This window comes from Chiloscyllium plagiosum, unplaced genomic scaffold, assembly GCF_037043375.1.
Source record: "Chiloscyllium plagiosum isolate Xiang-an unplaced genomic scaffold, Cpla_swu_hap1 HiC_scaffold_24, whole genome shotgun sequence".
In the NCBI taxonomy this organism is placed as follows: Eukaryota; Metazoa; Chordata; class Chondrichthyes; order Orectolobiformes; family Hemiscylliidae; genus Chiloscyllium; species Chiloscyllium plagiosum.
In genome coordinates, this window is record NW_028270162.1 from 55,904,305 (window position 1) to 55,922,692 (window position 18,388).

The following is an 18,388-nucleotide window of genomic DNA, read 5'->3' on the forward strand; positions in this document are numbered from 1 at the left end:
ACACAGACTCATGCTCTCTCTGTCTCTCTCGCACAGACACATACAAATTCACTCTCTCTCACACACATATACACACCCTATCTCTCTCTCTCACACACACACTCTCTCTCACACTCACACATACACTTTATCTCTCTCACACACGCACACACACACTCTCACAAACACACTCTATCTCTCCCATATACACACACTCTCTCACACACAAACTCACACACACACTCTCTCACACACATAATACTCTCTCTCACACACACACACTCTCCCTCCCTCTCACACACACACTCTCTCTCTCACACAGAAGCACACTCTCTCACACACATAAAAATTCACCCTCTCTCTGTCACAAACACACTCACTCACATAAACGCTCCCTCTCTCACACAATATTGCTGCAAATGCCTCAGCCTTATCTTTGAAACCCAGGGGTTGGATTCTTCCATCTTTGTGAAGGGGGAGTGACTCCTCTCGAATAAGCTGTGAAATTTGGGGGCATTGTGTGGGTGTGGGAAGGTTTGTTTGAGGAAAAGTGGAGAATGTCAGGAGTGGGATTTGAACCCACGCCCCTAGGAAGGGACCAGAATTCACAAGCCCAGATGCAGAGCAAGGACTAACACTCCTTGAGTCTGGCGCCTTAGACCACTCGGCCATCCTGACAAGCTGCTGCAGATGCCCTTCCAGATGTCTTTCTCACTCTGTACAATTAGTCACCTTGCTCTTGTGCAGACACAAAATGCAATTCCGCATTTCTGCAGCTCCCTTGCATTCACACTCAGCAACAATCCCTCATACACAGTCTCACTCTCGCACACACACACACACACACACACACACTCTCTCACATGCACATGCACACACACACTCTCTATCTGTCTCTCACACCCACACACAAACACACTCTCTCCCTCTCACACACACATATTCTCCCTCTTTCTGTCTCTCTCACACACACTCTCTCTCTCACATGCACATACTCTCTCACACACTCACTATCACACACACACTGTCACTCTCTCACACACACTCACTCTCTCACATGACACACTCACGCTCTCTCACTCTCTCTCACACACACACATACTCTTTCTGTCTCACACACACACAAACACACTCACACAAAAACACACTCTCTCACGCACACACACAAAAATTCTCTCTTTCTCTCTCTCACACATACACACACACTCTCTCTCTCACACACGCGCTTTCTCTCTCTCTCACACACACACTCTTTCTGTCTCACACACACACACACACTCTCTCTCACACAAACCCACACTCTCACACACACTCTCTCACACAAACACACACTCTCTCTCACACACACACTCTCTCTCACACACACTAACAAATTCTTCCTCTCTCTCTCACACAAACACACACACTCTCTCACATGCACACATACACTCCCTCTCCCTCACACACACTCTTTCTCACACACACGCACTCTCTCTCTCTCTCTCACACACACACACCCTCTCTCTCACACACATGCACTCTCTCTCACACACATACTCTCTCTCTCTCACAAACACACACTCTCTCTCACACACACATGCTCTCTCTCTCTATCCACACATATACACTCTCTCACAGACACACTCTCTCTCTCACACACAAACACATGTAGACATACACACTCTCTCTCACAAACACACACTCTCTCTCACACACACGCACTCTCTCTCTCACACACACACCCAAACACTCACATGCACACACAATCTCTCTCACACACATATACACTCTCTCTCACATGCACACACACTCACACACTCTCTATCTGTCTCTCACACCCACACACAAACACACTCTCTCTCACATACACACACACACGCACTCTCTCTCACAGACACACTCTCTCTCACACACATTCTCTCTCACACACATTCTCTCTCACACACACTGTCATACACAGACACACAGACACACACTCTCTCTCACACACAGACTCATGCTCTCTCTGTCTCTCTCGCACAGACACATACAAATTCACTCTCTCTCACACACATATACACACCCTATCTCTCTCTCTCACACACACACTCTCTCTCACACTCACACATACACTTTATCTCTCTCACACACGCACACACACACTCTCACAAACACACTCTATCTCTCCCATATACACACACTCTCTCACACACAAACTCACACACACACTCTCTCACACACATAATACTCTCTCTCACACACACACACTCTCCCTCCCTCTCACACACACACTCTCTCTCTCACACAGAAGCACACTCTCTCACACACATAAAAATTCACCCTCTCTCTGTCACAAACACACTCACTCACATAAACGCTCCCTCTCTCACACAATATTGCTGCAAATGCCTCAGCCTTATCTTTTAAACCGAGGGGTTGGATTCTTCCATCTTTGTGAAGGGGGAGTGACTCCTCTCGATTAAGCTGTGAAATTTGGGGGCATTGTGTGGGTGTGGGAAGGTTTGTTTGAGGAAAAGTGGAGAATGTCAGGAGTGGGATTTGAACCCACGCCCCTAGGAAGGGACCAGAATTCACAAGCCCAGATGCAGAGCAAGGACTAACACTCCTTGAGTCTGGCGCCTTAGACCACTCGGCCATCCTGACAAGCTGCTGCAGATGCCCTTCCAGATGTCTTTCTCACTCTGTACAATTAGTCACCTTGCTCTTGTGCAGACACAAAATGCAATTCCGCATTTCTGCAGCTCCCTTGCATTCACACTCAGCAACAATCCCTCATACACAGTCTCACTCTCGCACACACACACACTCACTCTCTCACATGCACATGCACACACACACTCTCTATCTGTCTCTCACACCCACACACAAACACACTCTCTCCCTCTCACACACACATATTCTCCCTCTTTCTGTCTCTCTCACACACACTCTCTCTCTCACATGCACATACTCTCTCACACACTCACTATCACACACACACTGTCACTCTCTCACACACACTCACTCTCTCACATGACACACTCACGCTCTCTCACTCTCTCTCACACACACACATACTCTTTCTGTCTCACACACACACAAACACACTCACACAAAAACACACTCTCTCACGCACACACACAAAAATTCTCTCTTTCTCTCTCTCACACATACACACACACTCTCTCTCTCACACACGCGCTTTCTCTCTCTCTCACACACACACTCTTTCTGTCTCACACACACACACACACTCTCTCTCACACAAACCCACACTCTCACACACACTCTCTCACACAAACACACACTCTCTCTCACACACACACTCTCTCTCACACACACTAACAAATTCTTCCTCTCTCTCTCACACAAACACACACACTCTCTCACATGCACACATACACTCCCTCTCCCTCACACACACTCTTTCTCACACACACGCACTCTCTCTCTCTCTCTCACACACACACACCCTCTCTCTCACACACATGCACTCTCTCTCACACACATACTCTCTCTCTCTCACAAACACACACTCTCTCTCACACACACATGCTCTCTCTCTCTATCCACACATATACACTCTCTCACAGACACACTCTCTCTCTCACACACAAACACATGTAGACATACACACTCTCTCTCACAAACACACACTCTCTCTCACACACACGCACTCTCTCTCTCACACACACACCCAAACACTCACATGCACACACAATCTCTCTCACACACATATACACTCTCTCTCACATGCACACACACTCACACACTCTCTATCTGTCTCTCACACCCACACACAAACACACTCTCTCTCACATACACACACACACGCACTCTCTCTCACAGACACACTCTCTCTCACACACATTCTCTCTCACACACATTCTCTCTCACACACACTGTCATACACAGACACACAGACACACACTCTCTCTCACACACAGACTCATGCTCTCTCTGTCTCTCTCGCACAGACACATACAAATTCACTCTCTCTCACACACATATACACACCCTATCTCTCTCTCTCACACACACACTCTCTCTCACACTCACACATACACTTTATCTCTCTCACACACGCACACACACACTCTCACAAACACACTCTATCTCTCCCATATACACACACTCTCTCACACACAAACTCACACACACACTCTCTCACACACATAATACTCTCTCTCACACACACACACTCTCCCTCCCTCTCACACACACACTCTCTCTCTCACACAGAAGCACACTCTCTCACACACATAAAAATTCACCCTCTCTCTGTCACAAACACACTCACTCACATAAACGCTCCCTCTCTCAAACAATATTGCTGCAAATGCCTCAGCCTTATCTTTGAAACCCAGGGGTTGGATTCTTCCATCTTTGTGAAGGGGGAGTGACTCCTCTCGAATAAGCTGTGAAATTTGGGGGCATTGTGTGGGTGTGGGAAGGTTTGTTTGAGGAAAAGTGGAGAATGTCAGGAGTGGGATTTGAACCCACGCCCCTAGGAAGGGACCAGAATTCACAAGCCCAGATGCAGAGCAAGGACTAACACTCCTTGAGTCTGGCGCCTTAGACCACTCGGCCATCCTGACAAGCTGCTGCAGATGCCCTTCCAGATGTCTTTCTCACTCTGTACAATTAGTCACCTTGCTCTTGTGCAGACACAAAATGCAATTCCGCATTTCTGCAGCTCCCTTGCATTCACACTCAGCAACAATCCCTCATACACAGTCTCACTCTCGCACACACACACACACACACTCACTCTCTCACATGCACATGCACACACACACTCTCTATCTGTCTCTCACACCCACACACAAACACACTCTCTCCCTCTCACACACACATATTCTCCCTCTTTCTGTCTCTCTCACACACACTCTCTCTCTCACATGCACATACTCTCTCACACACTCACTATCACACACACACTGTCACTCTCTCACACACACTCACTCTCTCACATGACACACTCACGCTCTCTCACTCTCTCTCACACACACACATACTCTTTCTGTCTCACACACACACAAACACACTCACACAAAAACACACTCTCTCACGCACACACACAAAAATTCTCTCTTTCTCTCTCTCACACATACACACACACTCTCTCTCTCACACACGCGCTTTCTCTCTCTCTCACACACACACTCTTTCTGTCTCACACACACACACACACTCTCTCTCACACAAACCCACACTCTCACACACACTCTCTCACACAAACACACACTCTCTCTCACACACACACTCTCTCTCACACACACTAACAAATTCTTCCTCTCTCTCTCACACAAACACACACACTCTCTCACATGCACACATACACTCCCTCTCCCTCACACACACTCTTTCTCACACACACGCACTCTCTCTCTCTCTCTCACACACACACACCCTCTCTCTCACACACATGCACTCTCTCTCACACACATACTCTCTCTCTCTCACAAACACACACTCTCTCTCACACACACATGCTCTCTCTCTCTATCCACACATATACACTCTCTCACAGACACACTCTCTCTCTCACACACAAACACATGTAGACATACACACTCTCTCTCACAAACACACACTCTCTCTCACACACACGCACTCTCTCTCTCACACACACACCCAAACACTCACATGCACACACAATCTCTCTCACACACATATACACTCTCTCTCACATGCACACACACTCACACACTCTCTATCTGTCTCTCACACCCACACACAAACACACTCTCTCTCACATACACACACACACGCACTCTCTCTCACAGACACACTCTCTCTCACACACATTCTCTCTCACACACATTCTCTCTCACACACACTGTCATACACAGACACACAGACACACACTCTCTCTCACACACAGACTCATGCTCTCTCTGTCTCTCTCGCACAGACACATACAAATTCACTCTCTCTCACACACATATACACACCCTATCTCTCTCTCTCACACACACACTCTCTCTCACACTCACACATACACTTTATCTCTCTCACACACGCACACACACACTCTCACAAACACACTCTATCTCTCCCATATACACACACTCTCTCACACACAAACTCACACACACACTCTCTCACACACATAATACTCTCTCTCACACACACACACTCTCCCTCCCTCTCACACACACACTCTCTCTCTCACACAGAAGCACACTCTCTCACACACATAAAAATTCACCCTCTCTCTGTCACAAACACACTCACTCACATAAACGCTCCCTCTCTCACACAATATTGCTGCAAATGCCTCAGCCTTATCTTTGAAACCCAGGGGTTGGATTCTTCCATCTTTGTGAAGGGGGAGTGACTCCTCTCGAATAAGCTGTGAAATTTGGGGGCATTGTGTGGGTGTGGGAAGGTTTGTTTGAGGAAAAGTGGAGAATGTCAGGAGTGGGATTTGAACCCACGCCCCTAGGAAGGGACCAGAATTCACAAGCCCAGATGCAGAGCAAGGACTAACACTCCTTGAGTCTGGCGCCTTAGACCACTCGGCCATCCTGACAAGCTGCTGCAGATGCCCTTCCAGATGTCTTTCTCACTCTGTACAATTAGTCACCTTGCTCTTGTGCAGACACAAAATGCAATTCCGCATTTCTGCAGCTCCCTTGCATTCACACTCAGCAACAATCCCTCATACACAGTCTCACTCTCGCACACACACACACACACACTCACTCTCTCACATGCACATGCACACACACACTCTCTATCTGTCTCTCACACCCACACACAAACACACTCTCTCCCTCTCACACACACATATTCTCCCTCTTTCTGTCTCTCTCACACACACTCTCTCTCTCACATGCACATACTCTCTCACACACTCACTATCACACACACACTGTCACTCTCTCACACACACTCACTCTCTCACATGACACACTCACGCTCTCTCACTCTCTCTCACACACACACATACTCTTTCTGTCTCACACACACACAAACACACTCACACAAAAACACACTCTCTCACGCACACACACAAAAATTCTCTCTTTCTCTCTCTCACACATACACACACACTCTCTCTCTCACACACGCGCTTTCTCTCTCTCTCACACACACACTCTTTCTGTCTCACACACACACACACACTCTCTCTCACACAAACCCACACTCTCACACACACTCTCTCACACAAACACACACTCTCTCTCACACACACACTCTCTCTCACACACACTAACAAATTCTTCCTCTCTCTCTCACACAAACACACACACTCTCTCACATGCACACATACACTCCCTCTCCCTCACACACACTCTTTCTCACACACACGCACTCTCTCTCTCTCTCTCACACACACACACCCTCTCTCTCACACACATGCACTCTCTCTCACACACATACTCTCTCTCTCTCACAAACACACACTCTCTCTCACACACACATGCTCTCTCTCTCTATCCACACATATACACTCTCTCACAGACACACTCTCTCTCTCACACACAAACACATGTAGACATACACACTCTCTCTCACAAACACACACTCTCTCTCACACACACGCACTCTCTCTCTCACACACACACCCAAACACTCACATGCACACACAATCTCTCTCACACACATATACACTCTCTCTCACATGCACACACACTCACACACTCTCTATCTGTCTCTCACACCCACACACAAACACACTCTCTCTCACATACACACACACACGCACTCTCTCTCACAGACACACTCTCTCTCACACACATTCTCTCTCACACACATTCTCTCTCACACACACTGTCATACACAGACACACAGACACACACTCTCTCTCACACACAGACTCATGCTCTCTCTGTCTCTCTCGCACAGACACATACAAATTCACTCTCTCTCACACACATATACACACCCTATCTCTCTCTCTCACACACACACTCTCTCTCACACTCACACATACACTTTATCTCTCTCACACACGCACACACACACTCTCACAAACACACTCTATCTCTCCCATATACACACACTCTCTCACACACAAACTCTCTCACACACATAATACTCTCTCTCACACACACACACTCTCCCTCCCTCTCACACACACACTCTCTCTCTCACACAGAAGCACACTCTCTCACACACATAAAAATTCACCCTCTCTCTGTCACAAACACACTCACTCACATAAACGCTCCCTCTCTCACACAATATTGCTGCAAATGCCTCAGCCTTATCTTTGAAACCGAGGGGTTGGATTCTTCCATCTTTGTGAAGGGGGAGTGACTCCTCTCGATTAAGCTGTGAAATTTGGGGGCATTGTGTGGGTGTGGGAAGGTTTGTTTGAGGAAAAGTGGAGAATGTCAGGAGTGGGATTTGAACCCACGCCCCTAGGAAGGGACCAGAATTCACAAGCCCAGATGCAGAGCAAGGACTAACACTCCTTGAGTCTGGCGCCTTAGACCACTCGGCCATCCTGACAAGCTGCTGCAGATGCCCTTCCAGATGTCTTTCTCACTCTGTACAATTAGTCACCTTGCTCTTGTGCAGACACAAAATGCAATTCCGCATTTCTGCAGCTCCCTTGCATTCACACTCAGCAACAATCCCTCATACACAGTCTCACTCTCGCACACACACACACACACTCACTCTCTCACATGCACATGCACACACACACTCTCTATCTGTCTCTCACACCCACACACAAACACACTCTCTCCCTCTCACACACACATATTCTCCCTCTTTCTGTCTCTCTCACACACACTCTCTCTCTCACATGCACATACTCTCTCACACACTCACTATCACACACACACTGTCACTCTCTCACACACACTCACTCTCTCACATGACACACTCACGCTCTCTCACTCTCTCTCACACACACACATACTCTTTCTGTCTCACACACACACAAACACACTCACACAAAAACACACTCTCTCACGCACACACACAAAAATTCTCTCTTTCTCTCTCTCACACATACACACACACTCTCTCTCTCACACACACGCTTTCTCTCTCTCTCACACACACACTCTTTCTGTCTCACACACACACACACACTCTCTCTCACACAAACCCACACTCTCACACACACTCTCTCACACAAACACACACTTTCTCTCACACACACACTCTCTCTCACACACACTAACAAATTCTTCCTCTCTCTCTCACACAAACACACACACTCTCTCACATGCACACATACACTCCCTCTCCCTCACACACACTCTTTCTCACACACACGCACTCTCTCTCTCTCTCTCACACACACACACCCTCTCTCTCACACACATGCACTCTCTCTCACACACATACTCTCTCTCTCTCACAAACACACACTCTCTCTCACACACACATGCTCTCTCTCTCTATCCACACATATACACTCTCTCACAGACACACTCTCTCTCTCACACACAAACACATGTAGACATACACACTCTCTCTCACAAACACACACTCTCTCTCACACACACGCACTCTCTCTCTCACACACACACCCAAACACTCACATGCACACACAATCTCTCTCACACACATATACACTCTCTCTCACATGCACACACACTCACACACTCTCTATCTGTCTCTCACACCCACACACAAACACACTCTCTCTCACATACACACACACACGCACTCTCTCTCACAGACACACTCTCTCTCACACACATTCTCTCTCACACACATTCTCTCTCACACACACTGTCATACACAGACACACAGACACACACTCTCTCTCACACACAGACTCATGCTCTCTCTGTCTCTCTCGCACAGACACATACAAATTCACTCTCTCTCACACACATATACACACCCTATCTCTCTCTCTCACACACACACTCTCTCTCACACTCACACATACACTTTATCTCTCTCACACACGCACACACACACTCTCACAAACACACTCTATCTCTCCCATATACACACACTCTCTCACACACAAACTCACACACACACTCTCTCACACACATAATACTCTCTCTCACACACACACACTCTCCCTCCCTCTCACACACACACTCTCTCTCTCACACAGAAGCACACTCTCTCACACACATAAAAATTCACCCTCTCTCTGTCACAAACACACTCACTCACATAAACGCTCCCTCTCTCACACAATATTGCTGCAAATGCCGCAGCCTTATCTTTGAAACCCAGGGGTTGGATTCTTCCATCTTTGTGAAGGGGGAGTGACTCCTCTCGAATAAGCTGTGAAATTTGGGGGCATTGTGTGGGTGTGGGAAGGTTTGTTTGAGGAAAAGTGGAGAATGTCAGGAGTGGGATTTGAACCCACGCCCCTAGGAAGGGACCAGAATTCACAAGCCCAGATGCAGAGCAAGGACTAACACTCCTTGAGTCTGGCGCCTGAGACCACTCGGCCATCCTGACAAGCTGCTGCAGATGCCCTTCCAGATGTCTTTCTCACTCTGTACAATTAGTCACCTTGCTCTTGTGCAGACACAAAATGCAATTCCGCATTTCTGCAGCTCCCTTGCATTCACACTCAGCAACAATCCCTCATACACAGTCTCACTCTCGCACACACACACACACACACTCACTCTCTCACATGCACATGCACACACACACTCTCTATCTGTCTCTCACACCCACACACAAACACACTCTCTCCCTCTCACACACACATATTCTCCCTCTTTCTGTCTCTCTCACACACACTCTCTCTCTCACATGCACATACTCTCTCACACACTCACTATCACACACACACTGTCACTCTCTCACACACACTCACTCTCTCACATGACACACTCACGCTCTCTCACTCTCTCTCACACACACACATACTCTTTCTGTCTCACACACACACAAACACACTCACACAAAAACACACTCTCTCACGCACACACACAAAAATTCTCTCTTTCTCTCTCTCACACATACACACACACTCTCTCTCTCACACACGCGCTTTCTCTCTCTCTCACACACACACTCTTTCTGTCTCACACACACACACACACTCTCTCTCACACAAACCCACACTCTCACACACACTCTCTCACACAAACACACACTCTCTCTCACACACACACTCTCTCTCACACACACTAACAAATTCTTCCTCTCTCTCTCACACAAACACACACACTCTCTCACATGCACACATACACTCCCTCTCCCTCACACACACTCTTTCTCACACACACGCACTCTCTCTCTCTCTCTCACACACACACACCCTCTCTCTCACACACATGCACTCTCTCTCACACACATACTCTCTCTCTCTCACAAACACACACTCTCTCTCACACACACATGCTCTCTCTCTCTATCCACACATATACACTCTCTCACAGACACACTCTCTCTCTCACACACAAACACATGTAGACATACACACTCTCTCTCACAAACACACACTCTCTCTCACACACACGCACTCTCTCTCTCACACACACACCCAAACACTCACATGCACACACAATCTCTCTCACACACATATACACTCTCTCTCACATGCACACACACTCACACACTCTCTATCTGTCTCTCACACCCACACACAAACACACTCTCTCTCACATACACACACACACGCACTCTCTCTCACAGACACACTCTCTCTCACACACATTCTCTCTCACACACATTCTCTCTCACACACACTGTCATACACAGACACACAGACACACACTCTCTCTCACACACAGACTCATGCTCTCTCTGTCTCTCTCGCACAGACACATACAAATTCACTCTCTCTCACACACATATACACACCCTATCTCTCTCTCTCACACACACACTCACACATACACTTTATCTCTCTCACACACGCACACACACACTCTCACAAACACACTCTATCTCTCCCATATACACACACTCTCTCACACACAAACTCACACACACACTCTCTCACACACATAATACTCTCTCTCACACACACACACTCTCCCTCCCTCTCACACACACACTCTCTCTCTCACACAGAAGCACACTCTCTCACACACATAAAAATTCACCCTCTCTCTGTCACAAACACACTCACTCACATAAACGCTCCCTCTCTCACACAATATTGCTGCAAATGCCTCAGCCTTATCTTTTAAACCGAGGGGTTGGATTCTTCCATCTTTGTGAAGGGGGAGTGACTCCTCTCGATTAAGCTGTGAAATTTGGGGGCATTGTGTGGGTGTGGGAAGGTTTGTTTGAGGAAAAGTGGAGAATGTCAGGAGTGGGATTTGAACCCACGCCCCTAGGAAGGGACCAGAATTCACAAGTCCAGATGCAGAGCAAGGACTAACACTCCTTGAGTCTGGCGCCTTAGACCACTCGGCCATCCTGACAAGCTGCTGCAGATGCCCTTCCAGATGTCTTTCTCACTCTGTACAATTAGTCACCTTGCTCTTGTGCAGACACAAAATGCAATTCCGCATTTCTGCAGCTCCCTTGCATTCACACTCAGCAACAATCCCTCATACACAGTCTCACTCTCGCACACACACACACACACACTCACTCTCTCACATGCACATGCACACACACACTCTCTATCTGTCTCTCACACCCACACACAAACACACTCTCTCCCTCTCACACACACATATTCTCCCTCTTTCTGTCTCTCTCACACACACTCTCTCTCTCACATGCACATACTCTCTCACACACTCACTATCACACACACACTGTCACTCTCTCACACACACTCACTCTCTCACATGACACACTCACGCTCTCTCACTCTCTCTCACACACACACATACTCTTTCTGTCTCACACACACACAAACACACTCACACAAAAACACACTCTCTCACGCACACACACAAAAATTCTCTCTTTCTCTCTCTCACACATACACACACACTCTCTCTCTCACACACGCGCTTTCTCTCTCTCTCACACACACACTCTTTCTGTCTCACACACACACACACACTCTCTCTCACACAAACCCACACTCTCACACACACTCTCTCACACAAACACACACTCTCTCTCACACACACACTCTCTCTCACACACACTAACAAATTCTTCCTCTCTCTCTCACACAAACACACACACTCTCTCACATGCACACATACACTCCCTCTCCCTCACACACACTCTTTCTCACACACACGCACTCTCTCTCTCTCTCTCACACACACACACCCTCTCTCTCACACACATGCACTCTCTCTCACACACATACTCTCTCTCTCTCACAAACACACACTCTCTCTCACACACACATGCTCTCTCTCTCTATCCACACATATACACTCTCTCACAGACACACTCTCTCTCTCACACACAAACACATGTAGACATACACACTCTCTCTCACAAACACACACTCTCTCTCACACACACGCACTCTCTCTCTCACACACACACCCAAACACTCACATGCACACACAATCTCTCTCACACACATATACACTCTCTCTCACATGCACACACACTCACACACTCTCTATCTGTCTCTCACACCCACACACAAACACACTCTCTCTCACATACACACACACACGCACTCTCTCTCACAGACACACTCTCTCTCACACACATTCTCTCTCACACACATTCTCTCTCACACACACTGTCATACACAGACACACAGACACACACTCTCTCTCACACACAGACTCATGCTCTCTCTGTCTCTCTCGCACAGACACATACAAATTCACTCTCTCTCACACACATATACACACCCTATCTCTCTCTCTCACACACACACTCACACATACACTTTATCTCTCTCACACACGCACACACACACTCTCACAAACACACTCTATCTCTCCCATATACACACACTCTCTCACACACAAACTCACACACACACTCTCTCACACACATAATACTCTCTCTCACACACACACACTCTCCCTCCCTCTCACACACACACTCTCTCTCTCACACAGAAGCACACTCTCTCACACACATAAAAATTCACCCTCTCTCTGTCACAAACACACTCACTCACATAAACGCTCCCTCTCTCACACAATATTGCTGCAAATGCCTCAGCCTTATCTTTTAAACCGAGGGGTTGGATTCTTCCATCTTTGTGAAGGGGGAGTGACTCCTCTCGATTAAGCTGTGAAATTTGGGGGCATTGTGTGGGTGTGGGAAGGTTTGTTTGAGGAAAAGTGGAGAATGTCAGGAGTGGGATTTGAACCCACGCCCCTAGGAAGGGACCAGAATTCACAAGTCCAGATGCAGAGCAAGGACTAACACTCCTTGAGTCTGGCGCCTTAGACCACTCGGCCATCCTGACAAGCTGCTGCAGATGCCCTTCCAGATGTCTTTCTCACTCTGTACAATTAGTCACCTTGCTCTTGTGCAGACACAAAATGCAATTCCGCATTTCTGCAGCTCCCTTGCATTCACACTCAGCAACAATCCCTCATACACAGTCTCACTCTCGCACACACACACACACACACTCACTCTCTCACATGCACATGCACACACACACTCTCTATCTGTCTCTCACACCCACACACAAACACACTCTCTCCCTCTCACACACACATATTCTCCCTCTTTCTGTCTCTCTCACACACACTCTCTCTCTCACATGCACATACTCTCTCACACACTCACTATCACACACACACTGTCACTCTCTCACACACACTCACTCTCTCACATGACACACTCACGCTCTCTCACTCTCTCTCACACACACACATACTCTTTCTGTCTCACACACACACAAACACACTCACACAAAAACACACTCTCTCACGCACACACACAAAAATTCTCTCTTTCTCTCTCTCACACATACACACACACTCTCTCTCTCACACACGCGCTTTCTCTCTCTCTCACACACACACTCTTTCTGTCTCACACACACACACACACTCTCTCTCACACAAACCCACACTCTCACACACACTCTCTCACACAAACACACACTCTCTCTCACACACACACTCTCTCTCACACACACTAACAAATTCTTCCTCTCTCTCTCACACAAACACACACACTCTCTCACATGCACACATACACTCCCTCTCCCTCACACACACTCTTTCTCACACACACGCACTCTCTCTCTCTCTCTCACACACACACACCCTCTCTCTCACACACATGCACTCTCTCTCACACACATACTCTCTCTCTCTCACAAACACACACTCTCTCTCACACACACATGCTCTCTCTCTCTATCCACACATATACACTCTCTCACAGACACACTCTCTCTCTCACACACAAACACATGTAGACATACACACTCTCTCTCACAAACACACACTCTCTCTCACACACACGCACTCTCTCTCTCACACACACACCCAAACACTCACATGCACACACAATCTCTCTCACACACATATACACTCTCTCTCACATGCACACACACTCACACACTCTCTATCTGTCTCTCACACCCACACACAAACACACTCTCTCTCACATACACACACACACGCACTCTCTCTCACAGACACACTCTCTCTCACACACATTCTCTCTCACACACATTCTCTCTCACACACACTGTCATACACAGACACACAGACACACACTCTCTCTCACACACAGACTCATGCTCTCTCTGTCTCTCTCGCACAGACACATACAAATTCACTCTCTCTCACACACATATACACACCCTATCTCTCTCTCTCACACACACACTCTCTCTCACACTCACACATACACTTTATCTCTCTCACACACGCACACACACACTCTCACAAACACACTCTATCTCTCCCATATACACACACTCTCTCACACACAAACTCACACACACACTCTCTCACACACATAATACTCTCTCTCACACACACACACTCTCCCTCCCTCTCACACACACACTCTCTCTCTCACACAGAAGCACACTCTCTCACACACATAAAAATTCACCCTCTCTCTGTCACAAACACACTCACTCACATAAACGCTCCCTCTCTCACACAATATTGCTGCAAATGCCTCAGCCTTATCTTTTAAACCGAGGGGTTGGATTCTTCCATCTTTGTGAAGGGGGAGTGACTCCTCTCGATTAAGCTGTGAAATTTGGGGGCATTGTGTGGGTGTGGGAAGGTTTGTTTGAGGAAAAGTGGAGAATGTCAGGAGTGGGATTTGAACCCACGCCCCTAGGAAGGGACCAGAATTCACAAGTCCAGATGCAGAGCAAGGACTAACACTCCTTGAGTCTGGCGCCTTAGACCACTCGGCCATCCTGACAAGCTGCTGCAGATGCCCTTCCAGATGTCTTTCTCACTCTGTACAATTAGTCACCTTGCTCTTGTGCAGACACAAAATGCAATTCCGCATTTCTGCAGCTCCCTTGCATTCACACTCAGCAACAATCCCTCATACACAGTCTCACTCTCGCACACACACACACACACACTCACTCTCTCACATGCACATGCACACACACACTCTCTATCTGTCTCTCACACCCACACACAAACACACTCTCTCCCTCTCACACACACATATTCTCCCTCTTTCTGTCTCTCTCACACACACTCTCTCTCTCACATGCACATACTCTCTCACACACTCACTATCACACACACACTGTCACTCTCTCACACACACTCACTCTCTCACATGACACACTCACGCTCTCTCACTCTCTCTCACACACACACATACTCTTTCTGTCTCACACACACACAAACACACTCACACAAAAACACACTCTCTCACGCACACACACAAAAATTCTCTCTTTCTCTCTCTCACACATACACACACACTCTCTCTCTCACACACGCGCTTTCTCTCTCTCTCACACACACACTCTTTCTGTCTCACACACACACACACACTCTCTCTCACACAAACCCACACTCTCACACACACTCTCTCACACAAACACACACTCTCTCTCACACACACACTCTCTCTCACACACACTAACAAATTCTTCCTCTCTCTCTCACACAAACACACACACTCTCTCACATGCACACATACACTCCCTCTCCCTCACACACACTCTTTCTCACACACACGCACTCTCTCTCTCTCTCTCACACACACACACCCTCTCTCTCACACACATGCACTCTCTCTCACACACATACTCTCTCTCTCTCACAAACACACACTCTCTCTCACACACACATGCTCTCTCTCTCTATCCACACATATACACTCTCTCACAGACACACTCTCTCTCTCACACACAAACACATGTAGACATACACACTCTCTCTCACAAACACACACTCTCCCTCACACACACGCACTCTCTCTCTCACACACACACCCAAACACTCACATGCACACACAATCTCTCTCACACACATATACACTCTCTCTCACATGCACACACACTCACACACTCTCTATCTGTCTCTCACACCCACACACAAACACACTCTCTCTCACATACACACACACACGCACTCTCTCTCACAGACACACTCTCTCTCACACACATTCTCTCTCACACACATTCTCTCTCACACACACTGTCATACACAGACACACAGACACACACTCTCTCTCACACACAGACTCATGCTCTCTCTGTCTCTCTCGCACAGACACATACAAATTCACTCTCTCTCACACACATATACACACCCTATCTCTCTCTCTCACACACACACTCTCTCTCACACTCACACATACACTTTATCTCTCTCACACACGCACACACACACTCTCACAAACACACTCTATCTCTCCCATATACACACACTCTCTCACACACAAACTCACACACACACTCTCTCACACACATAATACTCTCTCTCACACACACACACTCTCCCTCCCTCTCACACACACACTCTCTCTCTCACACAGAAGCACACTCTCTCACACACATAAAAATTCACCCTCTCTCTGTCACAAACACACTCACTCACATAAACGCTCCCTCTCTCACACAATATTGCTGCAAATGCCTCAGCCTTATCTTTGAAACCCAGGGGTTGGATTCTTCCATCTTTGTGAAGGGGGAGTGACTCCTCTCGAATAAGCTGTGAAATTTGGGGGCATTGTGTGGGTGTGGGAAGGTTTGTTTGAGGAAAAGTGGAGAATGTCAGGAGTGGGATTTGAACCCACGCCCCTAGGAAGGGACCAGAATTCACAAGTCCAGATGCAGAGCAAGGACTAACACTCCTTGAGTCTGGCGCCTTAGACCACTCGGCCATCCTGACAAGCTGCTGCAGATGCCCTTCCAGATGTCTTTCTCACTCTGTACAATTAGTCACCTTGCTCTTGTGCAGACACAAAATGCAATTCCGCATTTCTGCAGCTCCCTTGCATTCACACTCAGCAACAATCCCTCATACACAGTCTCACTCTCGCACACACACACACACACACTCACTCTCTCACATGCACATGCACACACACACTCTCTATCTGTCTCTCACACCCACACACAAACACACTCTCTCCCTCTCACACACACATATTCTCCCTCTTTCTGTCTCTCTCACACACACTCTCTCTCTCACATGCACAT

At 47.5% G+C, this 18,388-nt stretch overlaps 10 non-coding genes across 10 annotated transcripts; all 10 read right to left on the reverse strand.

Annotated features, from left to right (window-relative positions):
• Positions 1 to 537: 537 nt before the first annotated feature.
• Positions 538 to 657, reverse strand: trnal-caa (transfer RNA leucine (anticodon CAA)). The gene is made up of 2 exons: positions 620 to 657; positions 538 to 583 (listed from the first exon to the last, which is right to left on the reverse strand). It is a non-coding gene; the product is annotated as a tRNA-Leu (tRNA).
• Positions 658 to 2,481: 1,824 nt separating this feature from the next.
• trnal-caa (transfer RNA leucine (anticodon CAA)) lies at positions 2,482 to 2,601 on the reverse strand. The gene is made up of 2 exons: positions 2,564 to 2,601; positions 2,482 to 2,527 (listed from the first exon to the last, which is right to left on the reverse strand). It is a non-coding gene; the product is annotated as a tRNA-Leu (tRNA).
• A 1,814-nt stretch (positions 2,602 to 4,415) lies between these two features.
• trnal-caa (transfer RNA leucine (anticodon CAA)) lies at positions 4,416 to 4,535 on the reverse strand. The gene is made up of 2 exons: positions 4,498 to 4,535; positions 4,416 to 4,461 (listed from the first exon to the last, which is right to left on the reverse strand). It is a non-coding gene; the product is annotated as a tRNA-Leu (tRNA).
• A 1,820-nt stretch (positions 4,536 to 6,355) lies between these two features.
• On the reverse strand, positions 6,356 to 6,475 carry trnal-caa (transfer RNA leucine (anticodon CAA)). Its single transcript has 2 exons — positions 6,438 to 6,475; positions 6,356 to 6,401 (listed from the first exon to the last, which is right to left on the reverse strand). It is a non-coding gene; the product is annotated as a tRNA-Leu (tRNA).
• A 1,808-nt stretch (positions 6,476 to 8,283) lies between these two features.
• trnal-caa (transfer RNA leucine (anticodon CAA)) lies at positions 8,284 to 8,403 on the reverse strand. Its single transcript has 2 exons — positions 8,366 to 8,403; positions 8,284 to 8,329 (listed from the first exon to the last, which is right to left on the reverse strand). It is a non-coding gene; the product is annotated as a tRNA-Leu (tRNA).
• Positions 8,404 to 10,221: 1,818 nt separating this feature from the next.
• On the reverse strand, positions 10,222 to 10,341 carry trnal-caa (transfer RNA leucine (anticodon CAA)). The gene is made up of 2 exons: positions 10,304 to 10,341; positions 10,222 to 10,267 (listed from the first exon to the last, which is right to left on the reverse strand). It is a non-coding gene; the product is annotated as a tRNA-Leu (tRNA).
• A 1,808-nt stretch (positions 10,342 to 12,149) lies between these two features.
• On the reverse strand, positions 12,150 to 12,269 carry trnal-caa (transfer RNA leucine (anticodon CAA)). Its single transcript has 2 exons — positions 12,232 to 12,269; positions 12,150 to 12,195 (listed from the first exon to the last, which is right to left on the reverse strand). It is a non-coding gene; the product is annotated as a tRNA-Leu (tRNA).
• Positions 12,270 to 14,077: 1,808 nt separating this feature from the next.
• trnal-caa (transfer RNA leucine (anticodon CAA)) lies at positions 14,078 to 14,197 on the reverse strand. The gene is made up of 2 exons: positions 14,160 to 14,197; positions 14,078 to 14,123 (listed from the first exon to the last, which is right to left on the reverse strand). It is a non-coding gene; the product is annotated as a tRNA-Leu (tRNA).
• Positions 14,198 to 16,017: 1,820 nt separating this feature from the next.
• Positions 16,018 to 16,137, reverse strand: trnal-caa (transfer RNA leucine (anticodon CAA)). Its single transcript has 2 exons — positions 16,100 to 16,137; positions 16,018 to 16,063 (listed from the first exon to the last, which is right to left on the reverse strand). It is a non-coding gene; the product is annotated as a tRNA-Leu (tRNA).
• A 1,820-nt stretch (positions 16,138 to 17,957) lies between these two features.
• trnal-caa (transfer RNA leucine (anticodon CAA)) lies at positions 17,958 to 18,077 on the reverse strand. The gene is made up of 2 exons: positions 18,040 to 18,077; positions 17,958 to 18,003 (listed from the first exon to the last, which is right to left on the reverse strand). It is a non-coding gene; the product is annotated as a tRNA-Leu (tRNA).
• Positions 18,078 to 18,388: the final 311 nt, after the last annotated feature.